The 12,395-nt window shown below is 41.1% G+C and overlaps 1 protein-coding gene across 3 annotated transcripts in view; it reads right to left on the bottom strand.

The window, feature by feature from the left end:
* The window catches only part of LOC124170725, a 247,196-nt gene that overhangs the window by 14,160 nt on the left and 220,641 nt on the right, over nucleotides 1-12,395 (bottom strand). The gene's annotated exons all lie outside the window — the stretch shown is intronic.

Raw genomic sequence — 12,395 nt, 5'->3', positions numbered from 1 at the left:
GGATGACGCCTACGGATACCCTAAACGCGAATCCACGAAGTGCGAGGTAAAGAGAGGAACTAGCCCCAATACCTTGGATCTGTGATAGGCAAACACCAATGGCTTATGGGATAACCTCTATCCAAACCAAGCATATGGTTGAAGCACTGAATGCCGGAGTAAGGTAACTATCAATGCGTACTTAGATGATTCTGCCATACCTCATCTAGAAGATGCTACATCAAGTCTCATGACTTTCTATCGTATCAATTATTGTCGTGTATTGACCTTCTATGGTATCTACGTTTCAACTACCGCATATCATGGCGCGAAAGAGAGCTACAGCGTTAACAATAAGAAAATATACTTCTACGGATCGTTCAATAAACGAGAGAAAGTAAATTGAAGTTCTGGAGGTGTATTTATTACCTATAATGAGCTGCACAATTCATGCGGTATTACATATTGCGCATATCCCACACACATTTCCCTAAATGATGACGTAGTAACGGTAGTGTGGGAGATGGGAATGTTGTTCAAGTTTCCCTCCTACTGTTACCATAGAAAATATCGAAACTCGTACGGTTACCTTAAAGTCATGGAACAGTTTCAAGGAGAGGAATTTAAGGGGATAGGATGTCTTTAATAAAGGGCAATTTTGGAAGTTTAATGCTTGAGGTTTTGTTTGGGGTCATAGTACCTAAGATTTGAGAGCATTTCCTTCTTCGTGTTTCCGTATCATTTCGCAAATTACCGAAAACCGTTTTACACGGGGCATGTACTTGCACAATCCGACGTGTGTACGAAGGCGCAGTCAAAATTGCGTCATGTAAAGCGGTGAATTTCTGGAACACATGCGAGAATGCGTGGACGTGAGGTGGCGAAATAGCTCCTTTTCTAATTTCGTACATGCATTCGCGCAATTCCACGCCATTTTAGAAATTAATGCAGCTCTAACCTACGCAATTCCGTGCCCCGTCTAAAACGGCCTTATGATGATGCAAGAGTGGAATTTGTTATAATTCTCTAAGTAATACGTGGCTAATAATAAACAAAATACGTCCGATCGAGCGAACGATACGCGATCTGATTGAGTCCAAGCATTGTGAGCACTGTTTGGCATGGCCCATTGGCGCGACCAGCCATGCCGACAAATGCGCCCGCCGCCACGCGCCCTCTCGAAATAGCTCCATCCCTTGCACGGCTGCCCAAGTTAGCACAGCGAAGACGCCCTCCCGCGACCCACTAGCGACTCCGCGTGACCAGCCGCCATGGGAGGAGTTTTGGGGGACCCGTGGGGAGCCTGGCCCCCTCAACTTAATGGTAATTTTTTCCGAAAAGAGTAAGGAACATTCAAGTAATACAAAAACAAATACATCAAAAGTATAAATAAATTTTAGGTTTAGATAGTACTTAAAATGCTGTTTTCAGAGGATAATTTAAACAAAATTTCCAAGAACGCTTTGGCTCTATGGAATATAGGCAGCGTTTCAATAGGCAGTGTTCCACAGCTCCAAAACCCCCGGCAGGATTGCTGGTCCCCCGACATAAAACTCCAAACTTCGCCCATGCCAGCCACGATCAAGCAGAAAGCCCCAAACAATAAAGGCCGTTTTACACAGGGCGCATCATTGCGCAGGTTAGAGCAACATTAATTTCAAATTACTGCGTGGAATTGCGCGAGAGCACGAACGGAATTAGGACAGGGGCCATTTTGCCATCTCACGTCCACGCATTCTCGCATGTGTTCCAGCAATTCACCGCTTTACATGACGCAATTTCGACTGCGCCTTCGTACACACGTCAGATTGTGCAAGTACGTGCCCCGAATAGAATGGCCTTCAGAATTGAGACAAATTTCTCTCCCCAAACAATAAATTATAAGCAATGCTGTTACAATTTTTCTGACTCCTCCATACAAAAAATACTCACTCGGGAAATTAAGGAGAGCTTGGATGTGCGTGAAATAATTAAAATAAATAGGTCCAAAGGATATTCAACACTAAATCCTCACATCGTAAATCCCACAGAAATGGATTGTAGGCGATTGAACTTGGAAGCCCATAAAAATACATAGCTAGGCAGAAATCAGAAGCCATAAAGAGAGAATATAGTACACACGCACGTCATAATTTTCCACACACATATAAAGTCGGGGAAATCAAAAAGTTATCTATGCAATAATCTAGCAGAAAGAGTCTTCACCGAACATGCCCACCTTCTAGTCTCTTCTGAAGAGTGATAACTTAATGGCAATGCACGCATTGAATTAGTGCATTTCAATCATACTGACATAGTAATTCACTCCGAAGGTTGGTTTCGAAAGGAGAGGGTAGGGCTCACCCACGATAAAGCCATTCGAAAGCGGAATACTCACATTCAGAGTACGTGGCAGGTTCCTTCCTTGGATCGCCTCGCGCTTCGAGACTTTGTCTGGGAATTTACGAAGGCTTCGCTCAGAGCCCTTCATTTGAACCTAGAACCCCTAGATCAGCAACCCAGCGCTCTATCCATTGGAATACCCTAAAATATACGAAAAGACCCCAACACAAGATACCTGGATACACAAATTGCAGAGATGCAGGCTTTAAAATCTGAAGAGGGGAGTCTGCATTTGGATAAATCGCGATCTCCGGAAGGAAGAGTATTCTAAAGGCCGTTTTACACGGGGCACTGAATTGCGCAGGTTAGAGCTGCGTTAATTTCTAAAATGGCGTGGAATTGCGCGAATGCATGAACGAAATTAAAACAGGGGCTATTTTGCGGTCTCGCATCCACGCATTCTCGCATGTGTTCCAGCAATTCACCGCATTACACGACGCAATTTTGATTTGACGCCTTCGCACGTACGTCAGTTTGCGCAATTCCGTGTACCGTGTAATACGGCCTTAAGTATGAGTTGTCTAGAGCATCCGGCAACAGGGCAAACTCGCGGCCAATCGGAGCGCTTGGCTCAAAGTTTCTGTAGTTTAAAAATGGTGCGTTTGCCACCCAAACATCATCAGCAATTTTGGTTCCTACTCTCTCATCTACCCACGATTAGAATTTTGTGACAAAAGTTTTCTCCACCCGGTGCAGCGTATCAAGCTTAAGCGACGAAATCTTGCTATATTCATGAGAGAAGCTAAAAACAATCAAGTACATAAGCTATCAAATCACAATGGCACTAGGGCACAAAAATATTCGGTTATTAAGTATCTTGTGTGAAGCAATCGGAGTTTTTAGCTTTAGACATGTCGAGATCTGGCGCCAATAACACGAAAATGTCGAAATCAGAGATCACCGAAACGAGGGCTACCCATCCCTACGAGATGTACAATATAAACATCAATTACATAACTCTTATGGTGATCAAGCCTCAAGCGGGCCATGGATTAAATCCCTGCCTGCCTGCTAACTGGCATCTTAACTTAATTTCAACTTTTGCGTAGTAAAGGGCGAAAAAATATACTTAAATAATTCTTCTGTTTTACGAAATTTATTCCGATAAATCCCTTTCATTTTGTGAACTAAAACACCAAAGCGACACAAATACCTTCCGGATTGGAATTAGTATGTGACAAACTTATTCATATGGATTTATAGAGTCACGGTTAACAATCAACCCTGCTCTAATAACGAGTACTTTCCCCTTGATGACAAGAAATCTATTCATACATAAATCCGAATATTTGCGCGTTCAAATACATCACATGATAACTCCAATTCATTTTACGAGGACACTTGGAAATTATTAATTTATGCTCTGTTGCGATAAACACATTTCGCTGGTATTTTGACTTTTTTATCGGTAAATTGCACTCCACCGTGAACTTCCATGAATAGAGGTTTTTTGTGCTTCATATTATTAGAGCAAAAACATTGAAAGCTCTCCACCCCTTCAATTATTCATGGAAAAGGATTTGCCATGAAATCCCAATTTAATCAGCTCACCGTAGAGCGCTATACTGGAGCATTTCGGAGACTTTATACTCTCCTAACTGGATTTGGTCGTTAAAAATTAATGCAATAATTTTCGCCGAGCATCAGTCGTCCCACCTCGTTGCTTGGAAACGTATCTTCCCCGCACTTCATCATTTTTTAGCGCAGTGAATACGTGTTGTCCCGAGTTTTAATACCACCAGAGGACAGAGCCACCACAAAATATGCTCCCATTCCCGTTAATAATTGCCGCTTCGCGTTACAATTCCGGGGAAATATTGCATACGCGCCACATCTTTTCCGCGCAACACCTCACACAAAAGCAAGACTGACGGCACCGTACGAAGTAATCTGAGTGCACTCGAGCTAAGAATTAAACGACGTCACAGCAACTCCAACTTAATTGAATGTCTTCTAGAAGTACCTATTCCATCGTCACTTTTACCCGGTCACAGTGTGGAAGTAAGGAAAATCGTGATGGAAAATTTGAAATTTTCATTTTGCACGGTTCTCAAAGAATGACTTTATTATTATTGCTTTTGCACGTTGAAAATAATATTTTTATCACATAAATGATACAGCCAGTAACATCATTTTGATCTCAAATAGGTACCACTTAAATGCGGTACATATTATTGTTGTGACAACAAATTTAACTTCCATGTAGCGTAATTTTTTCATCAAAAGTGAATGTTCCGTATGTATAACAAGTAAAATTGATGCATGAGTGATATTATTATTATATCACCTAAGGGATAGAGATGTATAAGTGATATAGTAGAAATAAAATTGACATTTTCGATGCATAAAAATGACAAATGCATAAAATGCATTTCCATGCATAAAATTGCTTGAAGTTATTTGAAAAATTAAATCCTTGTAATTATAATAACTGTCAATAATTTAGGATTCCTTACCTCTTACGAGAAAGTAAAAATACGAATTCTTCGCAAATATTCAACAAATCCTTTCGTCTCTGACGAGTACATCACTAGATATCACGTATTTATGTCACACGTGGTGGTAGAACCTGGAAAATTAGCTTTCCGATGGTCAAGTTGTGCCCTCTGCACGTCTCTACAGCACGTCAAAGAACGGCACAAACTAATGATGCAGGGAATGTGGATAATCTAATAATTATTTTTTAAGTTAACCCGAAGTTAAGCCATTTCAGCCTACTGTTGAACAATCTCCATGTAACTAACGTGATTTGACTTAAATTGATGCATTCATTAGCTGAATACTCAAAAAATATTTCGCCAAAGAGTATAAGATTCAATTTTATTACGATTATATAAGTACACAGAACTTAAAACCAGTTATTTGTAAAAAATATATAGTAGTATTAGAAACAAATTTCGGATTTTAAAAAAAATTCTCCCCAAGAGCCTGCATAATAAAAATCCAGGCGTGCAAACGCATTTTCATGATCATTATTGCGGAGTCTTTTTATGTGGTTGTCAGTCGATGAGGAATTACTAGAAAAGCAAAGTTTGAAGTTTTCTCGAAAATGACATAGATGCCTTGCCTCTCGGGCCAACCTCCTTAAATGAAGTGGTTTTTTCCTGCGTGAAGTCATTTCGTTCGAAATCGCTGTTAAGACGGATCGACTAAGGCCCCGCCGCGTCGTACCCACACCTCAAGGATAATTCGTGTGCCGGCGACAGAAGCAACTTCGCGACAGATCCTTCTCATCAATGATAAAAGTGTCATTTCTTTACACCGATTCCCTCTCTGCTTCTGGCTATGCGAGGAAAATCTTTCTAGGCCGAAATCAACAAAAAGTGTCGCATACATTAGATTTTTTGATGAACGCGATAAATGAGGTGACTTTATAATAATTTGGTCGTTTTCCCTGAAACGCATCGGAGCTGCTAGCATAAATATCTTGCCCACTAATTCATGCGCATTGGAAATAGTCACCGTTTCAATGGACACCCAAATATGCACATACTATTCCATCTCCGATTTTCAAAACATTTAAATCTGCTTTCATTACAAGGCACTCATTCGACATTTCTAATTTTCATGAAAAAGGTCAAGTTTTCGCTCAATTATGAAGGAGTACTTTGAGCATTTCCGAAAATAAGTCGCAGTATTAATTCATATTTCAAGTTTCAAGGACCCAGAAATTTTCGGAAAACAAATACCAACGCTCCGTACTCAGTAACTTTAAATTTAAATTTACAAAATAAAAATGAATCAGATGAATATCTCTGCCCTCAAATATCCACACAAGAAGAGTGCGACACAGATAACTAGCCAATGCCTCGGCGTAGACGCCGAGTCTGGTGAAAATGATATCCTGAACATCACAAAAAATACTCAGACCCAGGACGCACATTCGATATTCAACCTTGGATTCGCATTCCTTAATTCTTGGAACAAAATATGTAATCGTTAGCGACCAATTCGCGCCGTGGTAAAGGCCATGAAAATTTCATTATCGGCGTTCACGTCTACTCCGCGGCCATTCCCCGAAGTGCAATGGCTAAGGGCTACGTCTCGATTGGCCGTATTTCCTGGAAACAAATTCCTCATTTAAAACTCGGGATATGATATTGACATTTTTAGGGTATGCGGACGCGCAAGGCGTGCGGATGGCACTGCTTAAGGACGTATGTGATTAGACGTGGCACCTTAACAAGCCTTTTATTAAGGCCTGGTTACACGATATATATTAACACGTACCACCTATGTCTAAACGTATGAACTCGTGAATGAACACGAAAATTCACCGTGTTACCAACCAATTTAAGCGTACGTATGAATGGAAAATGGAACCTGATGTAATTCGGTTCATGCGTTCGTATATGTTCCGTTCCGGATAAAAATATGTCATTCACGCAATCAGACATTAACTCGTACATGTTAATGTACCGTTTAACCAGGCCTTTAGAAAGGCCCTTTAAGGTCCTGCCTCCATACACAACAGGAATTCATGATATCTATTGATGGACTCAGAGACAAAAGCACTAATTATATGCTTGGAAAGAGATCACATTTGAGAAACTTTGGGTGGGTGGATTTTCCATTATTTTTACTTTATAGAAAAAATGGAAAAAATTAGAAGTATAGACACTAATTGCTACAAGGATTTTATTTTTCAAATAATTGCAGGCATATTTGTTATTTATTTTTTTATTATTTCCAGATACACCGAAAACATCTCGAAATAAGCTTCACATCAAAGATTCCAACAATTAACGACTGTACAAGCACGAACACTCAAGCCTTTAATAACGGTACCCTACCCCGGCGGGACTCGAACACGTGACCTTCAGATTATCAAGCCTGGATTTAATCCCGCCGCTACCGATGCAAATTTACAACAATAGCCTATTTTTCGGGGATAAAAAAACGACACCTCAGAAAATAATGAGGTGAAATTTCCATGAACGAAAAACAAAGCAATTGAGGTCAAGACTCCACATAATAAACCTTGAAAATTTCAAAATTATACCATGACTTTTAAGCGAGGCATACGTCACCAACAATGACGGGTCGAGTAAGAGGAAAGCTTCCTCTCGGGAAGAAAATAAATCGGCCGATAAAAACATTCTATGTGCAACTAAAAAAGACTCCCTCAAAAAGGGGATGTATCAATATTTTTAGGTATTTCTACAGAATTTCAACAGAATTCTCGAAAGAAATCACAAGTTATTCTTTCTGAGAAACGCTAACGAAATTTTGGCCGAGAAATAAGCCACACCTCCGCTTAAGGTGAGTCCGAGTGAGGATGCCTCGGGCGTTGGGCAAGTGAATTGGGCGTCACCCGACACCCACGCTCCGGCTTTTGCCGAAAACGTCTCCGGGGAGGTTGCGCGTTGGGCCGTTGGGCAAGCGACGTGAGGTAATCCGGGGGTGCTTTTTCGATGGCATCCGATCGTGCGGCCACGTAACCAACCAGCAGTGGGGAAAGGATAGCCCGTCGTCATAAGTGCGATATCCAGGATCGGCGAGTATTTGGGTCGAGGAGAGAGGGGCGGGGCCGCTTCAGACGCGTTGCCCCAAACAGATGACAATCAGATTTTCCACGGAAATAGCCTCCTTCTTGGAAGAACGTCGGAGATTCCAAGAGGGGGAAATCTTAAGGGCATATAACACTATTGGTGCTACCGCTTTATATCCAATCTCTAACTCCAGCGCTGGGAATTTTGCGCAAATTTTAGAAATTTCGAGTTATTTTGCAATATTAATTACAGCACATATAAATTTGAAATTAAAACTGCCACGTCTAATACTCAGACATCAAGTGAATTTTCTATGCACTAACTCGTAAAAAGAAAATTCTAGGTAGATATCCGACCATAATATTACGGCGGCAGTATAAATTCAAACAGACATAATATTACGTTCCCCGCAGGCCTACGACGTTTCCCCAGAACGCAATATTACGTCATTAGCACTCAAAATGTTAAGCAAGAAGCCAAGAAGTAAATGAACAGTGGATTTGCCTGAGGGCATACCATAAAAAATCTAATAAAAGTTTACAGTATAATATCAAACACCAAATCAATTCATGGTAGGTAACTTCTACACCATACTTCTGAAGCTTCGAGTTGGCGTGGACCTTCACACCCGTGGGTCCGGGGTCAAATCCCTGCGGTGGAACAGATTTTTTCGGGTTCCTATACATCTGCGGAGTGTTTTACGGACGGAACTTCAAGTACAATACTCCTGCCGTTGGATGGGACGTTAAGCCATGGTTTCCATGGCGCCATTTGAAAATAACAAGCTGAGGCCGAAGCCGCAAATGACCTACACTGCGACTCAAGCTGACTTTCGCCTCCTCCAAATACCTGTCTCTAAGGGAGTAAAGTATGAACGATGACAAGAGCATATCAGTCAAGGAAGGAAGTAGGTATTTAAAATACGGCGCGATAGGAGAATGATGAAAACCAAATGGACTGGCTTGAGAAAGTGCTATGATGAACGGGAGAGAAATTTTCTGGTAACCTTAAGAATAAGACGGAGCAGCATCGTGATAAAAGACGATCCACTGAACACAATTGTCGAAAGAAAAGTTTTAAAAAAGAACGTCAAGAAAGTGCTGAAATGAATTTTAAGGAGCAAAAGATGAAGTATTATGATTGATGACTTATGCCCGTGTGAAAAGATTAGATGCTAGGGGAATTGAGTTGACGGATGCGTCCAACTCCATCCCCCTCAATCTCATGCAGCCGACACATACATTCTAGGCAGCAGCAGCTAGGGTACGTGATTACCGAGCACCCGCTAAAAAATGGCATCGCAACAATTCCTCAGCCTCGATCAGACAGCCCCGATCTTGTCTCATAAGACTCTTTTCCTCTCCCGCGAAGTGAAAATCGCCCACACAAGACGCCAACATGGGACCCTTGATGCTGTCAAAGTAGTTTGCACACATGCTCTCAAGGGTGTGACGGTTGTTCACTTCCAGGAGGCATACAAAGCGTGGAAAAATGGCCTTCAGAAGTGTGTTGGTGCTGAAAGAGCAAGCTCTAGTCTTGAAGCGATACGTCTTATAAATTTCCTTAAATGAATTTATTCTAATTACTTAAATTACTCAACCTGTACGTGGTGTAATGCAAAAAGGTGAAATTCACCCCCCGCCCAAAACCATTGAGGGGTCTCGCTGAGTATTATGCAGATGTGGACGAAGTAGCTCCAGGGAAGTGAGGAGAGAAGCGAACAAATTACTCCAGATTACAATGGTTACAACGGCGCCGTAATGGCTAAGGGGGATCAAAGGATTAAAACGTCCGCCCACGTTCGCGCGCAGACACGGCGGGATTAGGGGCTGGATCCGGTCGCCACTTCCACGCAAATGGGCGCACGGGCCGCGATACACCTCCCGCCTAGTCATTGGACGCACGCCGACCACCCCAAGACCCGCCTCACAAACCTCTCCCCTAAGCACGGATTACGCGAATCACGAAAAGAGAGGCGCGCGTGACTGAGGAGCACGGATTAAGAGACGGCTACATGCACTCAGGGTGAATCTACATAATACCCTGCGACCAACCTCTAGGGTGTTGGGCGGGGGGTAACTAATCACAGCATTCAATAGCTGCCTCATATGGGCAGCCCAGGATCACAAAAAAAAGAAAAATTATATCTTAATTAAAACAACACGTACAATGCCCTGCACGTGGTGTGAGCTCCATTCAGCAAAATACGTTGCATTTTATACGTAAATGTTTATTATTCATTGGGAAAAACACTCAAGATACACATTTCAGAAATAGAAAAAATCTACTTAGAACACTGGTCCGAATTACTAGTAGTCAAAATTTACGAATGCACGCACATTTAAGTTTTGGACCCATTCGGCTTCTGTAAATCTTTTAAGAAAGATCAACTAATTTAGAAGCTTTCTTGATGATTGAGGGCGAGTCTCTTTCCTATTTTCAGGGAAAGTCTTTCGCATGAGACGGACGACGTTATCATAGGCTGGTAGTGAGGTTGCTGAGATACAACAAAATGGTCAAGATCGACGTTGAAAAATCGAGTTTGGATCGAAACTCGAAGATCGTGGCTCGATCTCGATTTCCTCGATCTTAAACTATCAAAACTCGATTTTCGATTTTAATCGAAATAGATTTTTCCATCACCAATCGCAAGCAGGAGATCTCAATCCCCTGGTGGCGAACTATCCCTACCCAACCGCTCCGGTAATACGGCTTGACGCATGATGTAGATCTGTTGTTATTTTGTTGATGTTACCGAAAATGAAATTATAATAACAACAACACACACCTGGATATATGGCTCTCCGGATGATGGTTAACCATAACCTTGCCCCGCCTCGCGTCCACTAGCACTGAAATCCATCCAAAAGTTCGAACCCCATCTGCAAGATATAATGAGCCAGTCGTATCTAAAGCGAGCCAACACATTCATTCGCGCAGTTCTCGTTTCTAGTATGCTGTTAGGACTAGTACCATCGCTTTAAGAACGAAATTCTTGGGCCTCGGGGTCAAAAGCGTTTACTCACTTGTTTTACGTATGCGTATTTTCCTCAAGTTCTGCGTTATGCCCCATCTATCCTAGTTACTAATATTACCTAAGAGAAAATGCTATTATATTTGAGCCCAATGTATAACTGTGAGCTCAATACTTCCTGGGATACAGCAATTCAAATATTTGAACATTGTTTTTCATTGTGATTATCTTTAGAGTAGAATGAATATTCATTCAATATATGTGTAATGAACTACATGAAATTTCATTTAAGCTTTGATAAAGGCTCGTTACGTCAATAATAGATTGTAACAGTAAATTTGGAAAAATAAAATTTACGCAAGAATATGGTGGATGTGTATTAATATAGTTTGTAAACATGTTTAAATTACCGGAGGATTACATTGGCGCGTAAACGGTATGCAGGAAAGGAAATTGTGTGGGCCACTTCTCCTTTGCCAGCTGCAGCATCATACATTGAAGCACGAATATTATAAAAATGGAGTCCCCTTGCATTGAAGAGTCGAGGTCGTCACATGGTTCAGCAGTTTTATCAAATGATTCCATTGACATGTGATATGGATTAGCACCAGGTCCTAATGGTATAAGCAAAGGAAATCATAGGTGGATTATTTAATGACCAAAGCCGCAAGACGAATCATGAAATTGGAACGTGAATAATGCACACGACATAATACGTTTGCGGGGAGATAAGAATTTTTCTTGGTACCGGCGATGTTACTTCAGCGTAGCACGTGAATACGGAGCCTAGCAAAATTTTCAGAAGGAAATACCCGCATTAAAGCACCGTAATATTAAGATTTTTAAAAGCATACGTATTTATCTCACATCTGTCTCCAAAAAATATCAATACTATAAATTTTCAATTAAATCTAAATTCTGTGGAGAAAATCTGAGAATGAAATTCATATCTCACAAGATAATATCGGACGCACTTAACAGATAGTATACATGCTTGGAGAGGGGGGAATGATTCTCTGAGATTGATATTTTCCGGGTATTTAGAGCAAAGTAGATAAAGACGTGACCTTGTTACTACGCGAAAAAAATGTCAATCAAAAATTAAAAACCACAATGCAAGATGTTCCTTATTATGGTTAAATCCCTCATTGCGCATTTAAATTACCGTCATTACGTTATCAACTCTTCCGGCTATAATAGAAGATTTTTATGCTGGACACTTTCACCCGCTGCCAGACAAGACGGACACTACAGGTGTGTCCATTACACCACCTGTTTGGAAATATACTATTATCAGATGCTTTTCTGCAACTTTTAGATACGTTAAAAAAGGATGGCTAAGGTAACTTAACAATGACGAGCATTTGTAATGTAAGCTTCCTATCTTCTTTCCAAATTTAATTAAGTCCCATGTCCTGACTACACCACCTCGGAAACTTGTCTTCCACAGGGTTCCATGAAGACTTCTACCCTGAAATATTTCCCGAAATTCTTTTCCATAGCATTGCAGGGACTTAAAATTTAATTTCAATATTTCTTTACAGTAACACAGAGCTACTGCTTTGCGC

This window comes from Ischnura elegans, chromosome X (genome assembly GCF_921293095.1).
Source record: "Ischnura elegans chromosome X, ioIscEleg1.1, whole genome shotgun sequence".
Taxonomy (NCBI): domain Eukaryota; kingdom Metazoa; phylum Arthropoda; class Insecta; order Odonata; family Coenagrionidae; genus Ischnura; species Ischnura elegans.
Note: the sequence above shows the minus strand (reverse complement) of the source record. Positions and strands in the feature narration are given on the sequence as shown.